We start from the raw sequence: 15,139 nt of genomic DNA, 5'->3' as shown, positions 1-15,139 counted from the left end.
TTTCTTTCTTTCTTTCTTTCTTTCTTTTTCTTTCTTTCTGTCTTTCTGTCTTTCTTTCTTGCAGAAGGGTACACTTTAGGCAGGACAGGAGGCGGGTAGAATCTAGGACAGTAGTTAGGAGCACTGGGTTCTGGTCTGACAAGATACTGAGGAACTTCAGGCAAGGCATAGACTTTCTCAAGGCCTCTGTTTCCTCCTTGGATGCATAAAAACACTTTGAAATCTATTCCACAAAACCAGATTTACAGGCTATCAATTAGAAAGACATGGGGGGAAGAAGGGGGGTTCTTTGATCTAATAAGATAGGCAGGCTTTTGAGTTTAAAATTAAACAAGCTTACCTTAGGACCACACTTCTGAATGCTTTTAATATGTTCCTGTCAATCTCGGGGAAGGGGAGATGGAAGGCAGATATACTGTATATCTTGAAAATATTGTACTATGAATTTTTTTTCTTGCAGATAACATGTCAGTGAATAGTACTTTCTGATTACTTTGGGAAATACTGGACTCCAAAATGATGTGTTCAGTGACTATCTAGCCTCAAGAGTCACTCAGGGCAATATCCTAATACACTGCTCTAATTTCATTGAGAAATTTCAAACACATTAGAGCAAGTGTTAAAAACAAGCAAGCAGGGAAAGAAACTAGCAAATCCAGCATCCATATCCCTGATGTCTGCCCTTTGGAAATCTCCCTTTAAATATATTAAATGTGTTGAAAATCAGCCTGTCCAGAGACAAACTCAAACTTCTCCCCTTTGGTATTAAGACTGTTCCAGACCCCCTCCAGTGTACACTCTCTCAGAGAGAGGCACCATCAGAAATAAAGGGGCCATCTGCAACAGCACTTTATTCCTCACTATGATCTCCAAATTCTCTTTAGTTGTATTTACTTCCCATATATCTCTCCAAAACCAATCGCTTGTCTCCATCTCATACAAGGTGAATGCAGTAGGCAAACCTAGCTTTTGATGACCTAGTTTATACATCATCTCACGTAATCTTGCAGGTGAATATTTATCCCCAGTGAACAGATAAGGAAATTGAGGCTCCAGGAGCTTAAGCAACTTGCCCAAAGTCACATAGCCAGTCTTCTAACAGTTAAGCTTAGAGACAGGGTCAGATCTAAAGCACAGTGTTGAGTAAGTACATCATTGCTGCTTCCCTGAGAGCAACTCAAGTCCAAGATTTCCCATTGTTCAAATGTGATTTTTAAAATTCCTGCTTTGCCTACATTATAGTATTGATGTAAGTATAAAATTCAGGACAGAAATGGAGAGCACTTTAGAAATGAAAAAAATTGTACAAATGCAAGGTGTTATTATTCTACTTGGCTGCAGAATTCAAACTGACCAGGAGAATGCATCTCGATTGGAATAATCTCTGTGATAACAGCTTCAGTCAATCTTTGGAAAGATGGTACTATCTGAGAGCTCTGTCCATCTCCTCAAATAAGAACTCTTATAACATTCATGAAAGACAGGCAACATTAAGCCATTTGAACTGCATTTGTAATTTCTCAGATGGGTCAATCTAGAAACCAAAACCCAATTTTAGAGCTTTAATGTTGTTAAAAGAATCTAATTCATCTCCCTTATTTTACAGATGTGGAAACTGAGGTCTATAGAAACCTCAGTGAAAGTCAAAACCACTAGGCAAGTCACAATTGTATTTCTTTTCATCTCTCTATCTTCTCTTCCCCTAAATCTCAATCTAGGATGCATTTCAGAGGCTTTTTTTCCACCTATATAATCTCTAAATTCCTAAAACTGAGATTAAAGTTCCCCTTTGTCTGATAAGAGGCCTCTCGAAACCTAAGAGGAACAGTTTGTGGGCGTTTGTCTTAGGGAAAAGGAGAGATCCTTTGGGGTTATTAGACAGAGCCATATGGACTCTGTAGGTTTTTTTTTTCTGGGCAAAGCATTTTGTGTGTTTCCCCGTGTCCATGAACTTGGAGGCTGGGTTGTAAAGTGAAGTCACAGGGTAGAAAGGAAATAACATGAGTGAGAGCTTTTACTAAGAGCATCTCCTCTTTGCAGCGTGTTCTACCTGTATTCCCAAAAGCTCAAGCTACAGCCATCCTCCTAGGTGTGGGCCAAATATTGCCTACAGGTTCTATTTTTCCTCCCCAGTATTTCCAATTTTATCTTATACAACCAATAGTGCCTCCCACAAAAGATGAGCAATATTTAAGTTTATAAAATGAGCCATGAAAACTGCTAACCAGAGTTCCATCCTTACCACCCTCACAACTCAGTTTTCCTTCAAGTGAGTAGTTCAATGTGCATACTTCCAGTTCTTGGTGCACCTTCACTGGCAAGGGAGGGAGATACAGAACTCAGATACCTAGATTGGCCAAGAAGTAGTGTAAATATGCTAAGCAGGGGCGTTTGAAGTACATGCTCTGTCTGTAGGGGGCGCCACAACCTTGTTCCCAGGAATTGCTGCTTCCTGAGAATGCAGAGCCCCCAGCATTGTAAGATGCTTCAATTTCTTAAGCCTGGCACCAAATTCAGACTTTTTCATAAAAGCTTCCAATTTTAAGATATTAGCAAAGAATCCTAAATTTTTAGAAATGCTACTAGGCCATATAAGACATTTGTAAGGCAGATACAGTCCACAGATTTACAATCTCTGATTTATGAACAGAGGTACATAAATAGGAGCACACTTTGTACATATTTTGTGATTGCTTATTGCCTCCAATTCCATACTATTGGTACTGATCTTTCTTCTTTATTCTTATTTAACTTTTACTTTAAGTTCAGGGGTACATGTGCAGGTTTGCTATATAGGTAAACTTGTATTGTCGGGGTTTGTTGTGCAGATTATTTTGTTACCCAGGTATTAAGCCTAGTACTCATTGGTTATTTTTCTTAATCCTCTCCCTCCTCCCACCCTCCACCCTTCAAAAGGCCCCAGTGTGTGTTGTTCACCTCTGTGTGTCCATACATTCTCATCATTTGGCTCCCACTTATAAATGAGAACATGCAGTGCTTGGTTTTCTGTTCTTATAATAGTTTGCTAAGGATAGTGGCCTCCAGCTCCATCCATATTCCTGCAAAGGACATGATCTCATTCTTGTTTATGACTGTATAGTATTCCATGGTGTATATGTACCATATTTTCTTTATCCAGTCTACCATTGATGGGCATTTAGGTTGATTCCATGTCTTTGCTATCGTTACTAGTGCTGCAACAAACATGCATGTGCACGTGTCTTTATGATAGAATTATTTATATTTCTTCAGGTATATACTCAATAATGGGATTGCTGAGTCAAATGGTAGTTCTGTTTTTAGGTTTTTGAGGAATTGCCACAGCATCTTCCACAGTGGTGGAACTAATTTATACTCCCACCGTAAGTGTTCCTTTTTCTCTACGACCTCGACAGCATCTGTTATTTTTTGACTTTTCATAATAGCCATTCTGTCTAGTGTGAGATGGTATCTCATTGTGGTTTTGATTTGCATTTCTGTAATTATCAGTGATGTTCAGCTTTTTTTCTATATGATTCTTGGCCACATATATGTCTTCTTTTGAAAAGTGTCTGTTCATGTTGTTTGCCCACTCTGATGGGGTGTTTTTTTTTCTTGCAAATTTGTTTAAGTTCCTTGTAGAAGCTGGATATTAGATTTTTGTCATCTGCATAGTTTGCAAAAATTTCTTCCCATTTTGTAGATTGTCTGTTCTCTGTGTTGATTGGTTCTTTTGCTGTGCAGAAACTCTTTAGTTTAGTTAGATCCCAGTTGTCAATTTTTGCTTTTGCTGCAATTGCTTTTAGCATCTTTGCCCCTTCCTATGTCCAGAATGGTATTGCCTAGGTTGTTTTCCAGGGATTTTATAGTTTTGGGTTTTACATTTAAGCCTTTAATGCATCTTGAGTTAACTTGTGTATATGGTGTAAGGAAAGGGTCCAGGTTCAATCTTCTGCATATGGCTAGTCAGTTATCCCAGCATCATTAATTGAATAAGGAGTTCTTTCCCCATTGCTTGTTTTTGTCAGGTTTGCTGAAGATTAGATAGTTGTAAGCATGCAGCCTTATTTCTGTGTTTTCTATTCTGTTCCATTTGTCTATGTGACTGTTTTTGTACCAGTACTGAGATTTCTATGTCAGTTTCTATACATCGTGTCATAAATTTTAATGGTCAAGTGGTGATCTCCGATATGGATGTGTTACGGCTTGCCTTGTATTTGTCCTATTGATAGGCATATGTTCTGATACTTTTTCAATATCCTAAGGGCCTTCAACAAATCTCTTATACATGCATCTTGGAATGTGTATGTGTGAAAGCTTTTTAGGATGAATCACTAATTATTTTCTACCCAAATACTTGCCGTCCTATCTCATTTCCCCCAGTAGATGTAGAGATCAGGAACCACATCTTACTTCTTCCCGTATTCTGTTCTGTATTTAATTAAGTATTCTACTTCTGAAGGCATAACAAAGTTAATGGACTAAAACAGTAAGTGACAAAAATAAAAGTAATAAAACATGACTTTTACCTCTGATTTTCTGAGTGACTTTAGGTAAATTACTTCTTTTGTACAAGCTTCTATTTCTCTATCTGTAAAATGGTCTTCATTTATCAATTCAATAAATTTCTTTTTCAGTTTTTAATTTTTAACTATCTAATTGATATATAATATACATGTTTTTGGGGTATGTGTGATATTTTGATACATTTATATAATGTGTGAAGATCAAAGTAGGGTAATTGTGATATTTATCACCTCAAATATATTTTTCTTTATGCTAGAAACATTTGAATTATTCTCTTCTAGTTATTTTGAAATATGGAATCGATTATTGTTAGCTATGGTCCATTTCAAAAAATTTCAAATATTTATTGAGTATCTTTTACGTATTAAATATTGTGTTAAGTGTGAAGGATGCAGCAGTGATATGAAAATTGTCTTCTACTAGATCTGCTTTAAGTTCTCTTTCAGCTCTAACCTTCTTTGATGCTGTGGTATCCTGCCATACCTCTCAACCCCAAGCCCTACACAGATGGGAAAATGGAAACAGTGTCACAATCTTCCAGGAGCAAGCACTAAGAGGTCTCCACGGAACATGTGTACCATGGGGATTATTAAATGCTATGTACTGACAATTGCTAAGGGTAAACTATTCATAAGCAGGTTTCACTGTCGAAATGTGCTATATTTTGGATAATTTCCTTTGTCCTATGAAAACTCATTACAGACTCTTTTCAAAGAGCCTGGCTTCCACTAGTTAAGTGATGGTAATTGAAAGTCGTCTTCTCTTTTTGTCTGTCAGCTAGGGAAGGTAGGTTGTCCCAGCTTTGCTAAACGTTATTCCCAGAGGTCAGAATAGAATAAAAATAGGAAAAGTGAAAACAAGTAGGACTTCATACAATAGGGAATAAGGCAATAAACTCATTAACTGTCAAGAAAGGGCACAGGGGAGTCAGCATCTTGTAGTAGAAATAAAATCACATTGAGAAGGAAAGAAGTGCAGTATGGTGGCTTAAATCTCAGGCTCTGAAACCATGCAGACATGGTTCCAGAGGTTTCACTTCTGCTCCTACAATTAGAAATGATTAGTTGCACGAATTTCAACCAGTCAACTGTCCCATTTTCTTTATCTGTAAAGTGGTGATAATGCCATCTAATTAACTATTGAGTGCATTACATGAATACACACACACACACACACACACACATACACACACGCACTAGCTTACTCCTGACTACTAATCATCAATACAGTTTTATTATTACTATAAAAGATGTGAATGATCTGTTGCCTAGTTTTATTTCTGACATGGACTAGATTTATGACGTTGGAAAATATATTTTCTTTCTTGGGGCTTCTGTTGTACTACCTCTAAAAAGAGAAACAAAACCATCCATAGTTATCTCTAAGAACTACAGTGAGGCTCCAAGAGAAGAGATAAATGACTGTGAAAGCATTTTATAACCTCAAATATGAGTTGGCAATTAATCTAATGACTCAAGATACATATTAAAGAAAGTTGTAAATTGGAGTATTTTCCCAACATTTGAGGTTAATTTTATGCCACAATTTCATTAGGGAATGAAAACATAGCAGATGGGAGCACAGCACATGATAACTTAATTTGATTCAGTTTCTGGTCCATTCTTTTAAATATCTGAGAATCTACCAGGTAGCATCTAGGTACTATTAAATACAACAGTGAAAAGTAAGGACTAGACTTTGCTTTCTTGAAGCTTAGAGTCAAACGGAAGGTACAGTTACTGATTAAATCATCACACAATAATGGCTAGAAACAAATAACTGCTAAAGCCAAACAAAAACAAAAGAAGCAGAAGAGACATCTAATTTTGATTGAGAGTTCTAGAGGTCCGAAGGATCATATTGTTAAAATGGAGTAAAGTTTGCATATATATTATTATTAACCCATTATTCATACAATCACTACCTCCTTAATGGTGATTTTATTATTCAAGAAATTTCTAGTTATAAGATGATACATGCAAAGGAGCTCTAAGTTTGCATTTAGTTTATATATCATTTATTTAGAGTTTATTTTGTGCTTGGAAGTATTCTAAGCACTTTACAAATATTAATATTTATGTTTCAAAAAATCCCATTTCTTAATCTTTATTTTGAAGATAAGAAAATAGAGGTGCAGGTAACACAAGTTCAAGTCATAATTCACCTCTTAGGGAGATTAAACCTTGAACAATGATTCAGAGCCTCATTTCTCTGCTCTGTATGTTAAAGATATGAGTCCCAGCCAGCATCTTAGGGTTAGCACAAAGATCACATAGAATAATAATAATAATATTTTTTAAAACCATGAGTATATAAAGGGTTGCTACTTGGGGTATCCAGGACATAGCATCACAGGATGTTGGATGCAGCAAAAATACTGCACATTAGCACCACTGCATTAATATTTACAGCAGTATCTTTTGTCCACACCTTGTAATTTTCCATTTCTTTTTCCCCCCATTACTATATATTTGTGCCATGGTATTCCTCAGTCCCATTCACACTCTTTTCTGGGGCATTTAAAACTGTATTGATAACTTGGGAGATAACTCAGCATCATCAACTGACTTTATGGGGGAATGTCTTATGTTAGTGAGTATCTGATAATTTAATTCCTTCTAAAATACTCCATATATAACCTTGCCTTACACAATAGGACAAAAAACAAGACAATGAGCATCCATAATGATGACTGCATGGGAAAACACTGGACCAGGGCCTAAAGCAATAGTCCCTTCCCTTATGACAGCAGAACTAAGCAGTTCACATCTCCTTAGAAATGGAGAAAAATCAAAGTTGATAGTATCACTGGTAATATAATTCATGCCATCACCAGTAATTTTGCATACACTCTTCTCCTAAAATGACAGGAAGACCTTCAAGTCTGACATCTCTCAAATTATCCCTGTCTCATGGGGTGCTGTAGGAAGGCAGTGATAGCTACAGGTTTCTAATTTCAAATTTGCTGAGAGAGCAAGCAAAGATGACTTCTCTTGGGTCACCCTGCTAGTCACTGAGGATCTGCTAACAGAATAGGTGGCATGGTAGAATAATGTCCATGTCCTAATCCCTGGAACCTGAGAATATAAAACCTTAGATAGCAAAAAGGACTTTGCAGATGTGATTAAGTTAGGCATCTTGAGATGAAGAGATTATCATGGATTATTTGAGGGAGGCAGGGGGGTCAGAGCAAGAAGAGGAGATGTGATAGCATAAGCAGAATTTAGAGTGATGCAGCCTTGAGCCAGGAAATGTGGGCAGCCTCTGGAAGCTGGAAAAGGCAAGAAACACATTCTCCCCTAGAGCCTCCAGAAGGAATTTAGTTTTGCCAACATTTTGATTTGAGCCCCATAAAACCCATTTCAGACTTCTGACTTCCAGAACTATAATGTCATACATTTGTGATGTTGTTTTAAGGCACTATGTTTGTAGTAATTTGTTACAGCAGCAATAGAAAATGAATGCAAGTGGTCTGCAGTTACAGTCTGAATGCAAGAGAATTAGGCAAGTGAGTGCAGAAGATGCAACTCCGTTACTTAGCGAGATAGAAAAATTGGACTCAACTTGAATAGAATTTACAGATTATGATGTTGCCATCCCTAGATTTGAAAGATCCAACAGCATGTCCGTATACCTTGTGTGGCTTGCATTTCTGCCAACTTACACCCTACAAGCTACTTGCGGACTGCCAATCAACTCTTCTCCTGGTGTCCTAACTGCTGAAATCAGCAGGTTTCCCCAATACATGGCAGTATTTTATAAGCACTAAATTTCTAATCAAGTATTTTCCTTAGGTTTCCAGCAGTTGCTATGTTCTATCCAGGTCAGAACCTAACTAAGTTAATTAGGAAGAAGATTGGAATTCTCTTAAATTCTCTTCATTTTTTCCCCATAAAGTTTTAAGATTTTTATTTACAGAAGGCATGCTTAGTAAAAGTTTTAAACCACGAAAATATATAAAACATGAAACATCCACTTTCACCATCCATTATTGATTCTACTTTCATATATGCCATCTCACTGTTTTTGGTACATATCTTACTGTTTCCCCCTAAAACTTGCTGGTACGTATAGATGTTCTCATTAAAATTAGTTATATTCAACCCATGAAGTAGATGTACCCTAATTTAATTAGTTCCCTGTGAGGGATTTGCAATTTGCTTCTTATTTTTCACGATTACATGCAATCTGCAACGAATCATCTTATAAACTACTCTTAATCCTACACAAGTACTTTAGGAGAAGAGAGCCCAACAAGTGGGATTGCCGGGTCAAAGGGTTTTACGTGATAGATTTTGTCAAAGGCTTTCCTGATTTACATTCTCATTAACAGTATATGAAAGCACTATTTCTTGGAATGCTTTTACACAGTTGGTTAATTAGTTCAACCACTGTGGAAGACGGTGTGGTGATTCCTCAAGGATCTAGAACTAGAAATACCATTTGACCCAGTTATCCCATTACTGGGTATATACCCAAAAGATTATAAATCATGCTACTATAAAGACACAAGCACATGTATGTTTATTGTGGCACTATTCACAATAGTAAAGACTTGGAACCAAACCAAATGTCCATCAATGATAGACTGGATTAAGAAAATATGGCACATATATACCATGGAATACTATGCAGCCATAAAAAAGGATGCATTCATGTCCTTTGCAGGGACATGGATGAAGCCAGAAACCATCATTCTCAACTAACACAGGAACAGAAAACCAAACACCACGTTCTCACTCATAGGTGGAAAGTGAACAATAAGAACACTTGGACACAGGGCAGAGAGCATCACACACTGGGGCTTGTTGGGGGTTGGGGGTTGGGGGAGGGATAGCATTAGGAGAAATACCTAATATAAATGACTAGTTGATGGATGCAGCAAACCAACATGGCACATATATACCTATGTAACAAACCTGCACCTTATACACATGTACCCTAGAATTTAAAGTATAATTAAAAACAAAACAAAACAAAACACTATTTCTCCACATCTTAAAGATAATGCTCTGGATATGATCCATCTTTTTAAAATTTGCCAATTTGATACGTGAAAAATGCACTCTGGATGTTGCTTTTATATACATTTCCCTATTAAATAATAAGCTTGAACATCTCCATATAGGTTCACTGACCATTATTTTTCTTTTTATGTGAATGAGATACATTTTCAGTGAGTTCAACAATGAAAAGGTGATGGCAATGAATTGCTAGGTAGTGTCTGAACTGCAAATTGAGGCACTGGTGGCCAAGGCTTAAATCCAACACTTTCCAGTGATACTCATACTACAGCCAGGAGTAGCATACATATCTGAGAAATGCTGGGTGTACTTTATACCCTCTGGAAGAGAAATGTATTAACTTCATTGGCATTATTCTTCTTCTACCATGCTGTTACTTTGTAACCTTTGGAATATGCCTTCTCATCTCTCCTCAGTTTACTTCTTTATAAAACAAAGCCTGGCAGAGGTGGCAGGTATAGTTTCTTTTGCTCTCAAATTTTAAGGTTCTAAAAACACTGATAGAATGAGCACCAATCTTTTCCAAGAACTAACCCTTGGCTAACTTATTAAGGCAGCCCCACTGGGCTTTCATAAGGCTCTGACAAGACCTAGACAGAGAAGGAAAAATATTATTCTAGTAAGAATAATCTCATGGAAGATGGGATGTGGAACATATGAAGAACACAACTACCACAAGGGTATGATCCATCGAGAGTCATACAGAATGAGGCTTGACGAGGCAGTCAGGGCCAAACCACAGGGGCCGTTTAGACCAAGTTGCAGATTTTATTCTATAACCAAAGAGCAAATTAGAGTCACTGGGTAGGTGGGGGATTTTAAGTAGGGCAAATAGTTCATTAAATTTGCCTTGCAAAAATAACACTTGGGCTGCAGCACTGAGAGTGAATTGGTCAGTGAAGATGCAGTGAGACAGACCCATTAGGAGGCTTTTGTCAAACATAAGAAAGGATGGCTGCGAGGACCAGGGAGGCAGTGTTGGAAATGAAGACGATGAGACTTTAGAGATATCTGCCTTCAGTAAGTTCATTAAATTGATTGGGGAGGTGAATACAAATGAAAAAAAGAGCATAAGCTGCCTTGTACTCTTAAGCTCTCAACTCTAATCCTCCTGCGGACAAGGACCATCATATTTCTAGCAACTGGCACAGAATGGGTACGCAGCAAGTATTCAGTAAGGGAATAATATGGCTAAAAGAAGAGTTTAGAACAGTAAGACATCAGTGCTCCTCAGTGAAATTTCTTGGGAGAGATGAGACGGAAGCTGGTTTTGGGGGGACAATAAGAGCACAATCATCACCCCACTTAATCCTCTTCCACCTGATGATCCAGCACTGAAAGGTATCCACTATACAGTTTGAGAAATTAGCCTCACTTTAATTTCTCAAACGGAGACTTACATAAACTAAATGACATTTAAAAATCTACAAGAAATATGTGACACAATTATTTGAATCCAGGTCTAACTGCAAAGCCCTCCCCTCAAATGGGCTATATAATCTGACATAAGAGTCAAGGTCAAGGGACTCTAAGAAGAAAGAGTACAGTTAGCTTGGCTGAAGCTAGGCTCACTATCTATGTATCTGTAGTGTGGGCTGTACTTTTTATTTCTTGTATGACTGTGGCATAACATACAGTTCCCCACCCAACTACCAGAGCTCCCCAAATGCTTCCCTTTCTGTTGGCGTTTACTATCTAGGAACAGCATAAGCATAGTAGTTAAGACCATAACAGAAATATAATCTGAGTTTTTTCCATTCCTATCTCTGTGACCTCCTTGGCCAAATTATTTAATATCTGAATAATTAAATTTGGCCAAATTATTTAATAGTAATTTGGCCAAATTATTTAATATCTGTAAATGCTGAAATGCATTTACAAGTTGAGGATAATAGTCAAGCAGCCCTTATAAAGCAGTTGCAAAGAGTTGGGTGCCTGGCACAGAGTCAGCAGGCATTCAGTACATGTGAATTTTCTCTCTCTCTCTCTGGGATTCTCCTATGGCCATCATTCAAAAAAATAATTATTGAGTGTCTACTGTATTTCAAACATTGTGCTAGGTGTTCAGAATAGAAGGGTGTCCTGGTTATCTACTACGGCGTAACAAATCAGCCCTAAGATTATTGGCTTAAAAATCACAGTGTTTTATTATATTTTATAATTTTGAGGATCAGGAATTTGGGTGGGGCTTGGCTGGGTGATTCTTCTGGTATTCAGTTGGCAACTGGGCTACCCTGGAAGGTCCTAGAGGTTTCATTCATATGCCTGGAGTCTTGGTGGGGACTGGTGGGGCACTGGGCTTAGCAAGCCTTCCCGGTCCATGTGGTCTCAGTGCCTCTCACACAGAGAGACTACAAGGTAAGATAATAGAAGGCTGGGAGATGGGAGAGCCAGGAATCAAACCTGATTTGGATGGATTAAAAAACCAGTACTCTGAAACTTACCTACACTATATTAAGATCAAAGCCTTTCTGACACCATTTTCTGGGCTTGTATATAATCCCCAGGTCTTCTTACTCATGGGAATGTATCACCAGGGTTAGGACGCCTAACCCATTTCAGTGGCTGGAAAAAGCCACTTCCCTTCCCAGTCCTCATTGTCATCATTTATAAAATAAAGATATCTTTTCCACATGCTCATTTCTCAGGTTCACATGGCAGGTGATATTTGTAGCAAAGACATTACAGGGAATCAGGAGAGCCCATTTCTGGTCCTGACTCAACTCACTTACTGTGTACCATTGAGATTCTTTCTCCATTTCTGGAACACAGATTCCCCAGTTCACAAAATAGTCTTTATAGGTCCTTTCAACTCAGATTTCCAAGATCTTCTTTGTCAATATCTTATTGACAAAAATACCATGAATAAATAAAGTCTGTGAAACCGAAAGGGAGCATTACCATGGTTAAGATTACATGAGATGGACTGTGCTAAGTGTATCTTTGAGAAAGGCTGATCAACATTTTCTTGTGGTGAACATCCTGTAAATGGCCAAGGCCAGAGAGGGCATCTATGGGCTTGGATCAGAACAAAACCAAGTACCCATATGGGACTGTATTGTTAACCTTAGCCATGTACTATGGTATAATCAGCCAACCCATTAACCACTAAGCATCTGCCTATATGACTTGACATCACAAATTTCAAGCTTTTAAAGTCATTGTCTGAACCGTTTGGGTACACATATTTAAAATTAATCAGTGCAGTTTAAGCCTTAAGGCTAGATGATGAATGAAGAAATGCATTTGAAGTAATTATTATAAATAAGGAACTTTTCTGTTTATCTACTTCAGTGTCCCTAGCATCTGGAATGGGCCCTAGCACTCAAACATTTGTGACTGGAATTTAAAAAAAAAAAGAATATTTAATACAAATATTATTGAGTGCTACCCTTTATCCATGTAATGGGCCTCTTTAATTCCATGCTTAATAGCAGCAACTGTCAATTACAAAAAGACCCACTTCAAATTACTTTATCTGCTTAGTTGGTTATACTTAACTGATCCTTAATTAAAGGAAGTATCATATAAAGAAGTATTTAGATTCTAGGAAAACCAAGGCCATGAGCCAAGGAGGGCCCATTATGGGTTTGTGGCCCATGAGAGGCTACACACAGCAATGAGCAGGTGACCTTGGATTCACTCTGCCTTTTCAGTCCTCAGTCACTACATCTGTAGAATTAGAATGAATTTAAAGTTCAGCTCTAAAAGTCTATGATCTTAAGAAAATTCTTATTTTACTGACATATAACATGATGTGACAAAAATTAAGTGAGATTCTTCTGCTCAAAATAAAAAGTTTGATGTCATAACAATAAGAAATAAATTAACCTTGGGTGATTAAACTCAAGTTTTAGATTTGGCTTTTCCATTTGTCTATAAGACCTTAGGCAAGTCGCCTAACCTCTCTGGGCTTTTTTTTTTTCTCATTTGTCCAATCACCCACCTATATTAAAGGGTTCTGGGGAGATAAATAACAGGACTGCCAGTGTCTCCTTCCTGGAACAGCTTCTCACTTGTCACCATACAGCCCCTTAGAGACAATTTTTCTGAGTCTTTTCACGTTCTTCATGTAGAAAGTAAAACCCAGAAAAGGAAAGTGATAAACAGTAAGTTCAAGAAGATCTGGGGGAGATATCTTAGCTTTTCATCTGTTTGATGTATTTGTTCAATGGGCACCTGAGTAACAGGTAACATTTGAAGACTTAATATACAAGACAGGCACTGTACTAAGAACTTAAGGTGAATTAATTGTAATTCTCAACATAATTCAATGAGGTGGGTCCTATTATTGTTCTTGATTCACAAATGAGGAAACTGAGGCTTGGAGAGTCTAAATGGCTTTCTCAAATTTACACAGCCAATAATTGATGGAATCCAGAATTAAACACAGGGAGTTTACTGTCTTAACCTCTAACCTATTCAGATATCTAACGCTATGCTAGGTTCTAGAGATGCATATTAAGGCATAATTTGGCACACTTCACAAATTGTTTACCTTACATAAGCCTCAGTCACAGTACAAAAAAAAGCAGAGCTATGATAAAAGAAGGCCAAGGTGCTCTGGGATCATGGGGCAGAACCCAGGGGAAGGGAATGAAAGCCCATGTCACTGTCACACAGCCTTTGAAGAAGTTCTGTCTAGGATGCGGCTTAAAAGTGGGGGAGAGTGAGAAGAGGAGAAAGGGATGTTCCAGGCACAGGAACAGCATGTGTGAAGACCTGGAGAGAAGAAAGGGCACAGCTCATCTGAGGAAGTGCAAGAAGTATGGTCAGGATGAGAGAAATAGGGAGCTGGAGAACAGCAGGGACTGTAAAGAGGATGGCCTCGAGGGCTCTGGTTCAAAGCGTAGACATCATCAAGGGTAGTAAGAGGATATGGGAGGGTTTTAGACAACGCAGTGGCACAACATGACTTTTGCTTTTGAATGATCCCTTGACGACAGTGAGGAGAATGGAGGATGAATGCAAGATGGGAAGCTGGGAGAGAGGTTAAGGAGTGTGGCAATAATGGTGTGTCCTTTTTCAAATTCCCTAGACCAAAGAGAGCTTTGAGAACACAAGTATCAGGCATGACCTTAGTATGTACGAACTTCTGTCTGAAAATCTGTTGCTGTGGCCCCAGTAGGGACTCGACAAATCCATACCCAGATGGTTTCACCTGTGTTTTCTGAGACAGAACTACAGCCCCGCTTTTTTCTACTGCTCCCGATCTGCCCACAAATGTGAGGGCTGCCTAAGCCTATACAATGATTTGTTGTGAAGGCACTGGCAAGCTGGCAGGGTCTTTATCTCCCACCATGTTCCTCATACTGTAGATAAAAGGAAAACTTCAGGATGAGTTGTATGGAAGCTGACAGAGAAGAGACCAGACCCTGTTTGGAGGCATTTAAACTTATTTCACAGTTAATGCAGCATCTGGGGCACATTTTCCTACTTTTATGCCAATTTTTATATGTTTCTGCCACACAGTCAGAAGCCAGGATCATAAAAAAGAAGGAAAACGGTACAAAAAATAAAAGTAAATAAGCACATTCTGCTTTAACACTCCCAGGAGCACTGAGTCCGGCAAGTTTATGAGTTAGAGAAAAGGAAGGAAAAAAAAAAAA

The sequence above is a fragment of the Mandrillus leucophaeus genome, unplaced genomic scaffold, assembly GCF_000951045.1.
Source record: "Mandrillus leucophaeus isolate KB7577 unplaced genomic scaffold, Mleu.le_1.0 Scaffold222, whole genome shotgun sequence".
In the NCBI taxonomy this organism is placed as follows: domain Eukaryota; kingdom Metazoa; phylum Chordata; class Mammalia; order Primates; family Cercopithecidae; genus Mandrillus; species Mandrillus leucophaeus.
This window is presented reverse-complemented; position numbering follows the sequence as displayed.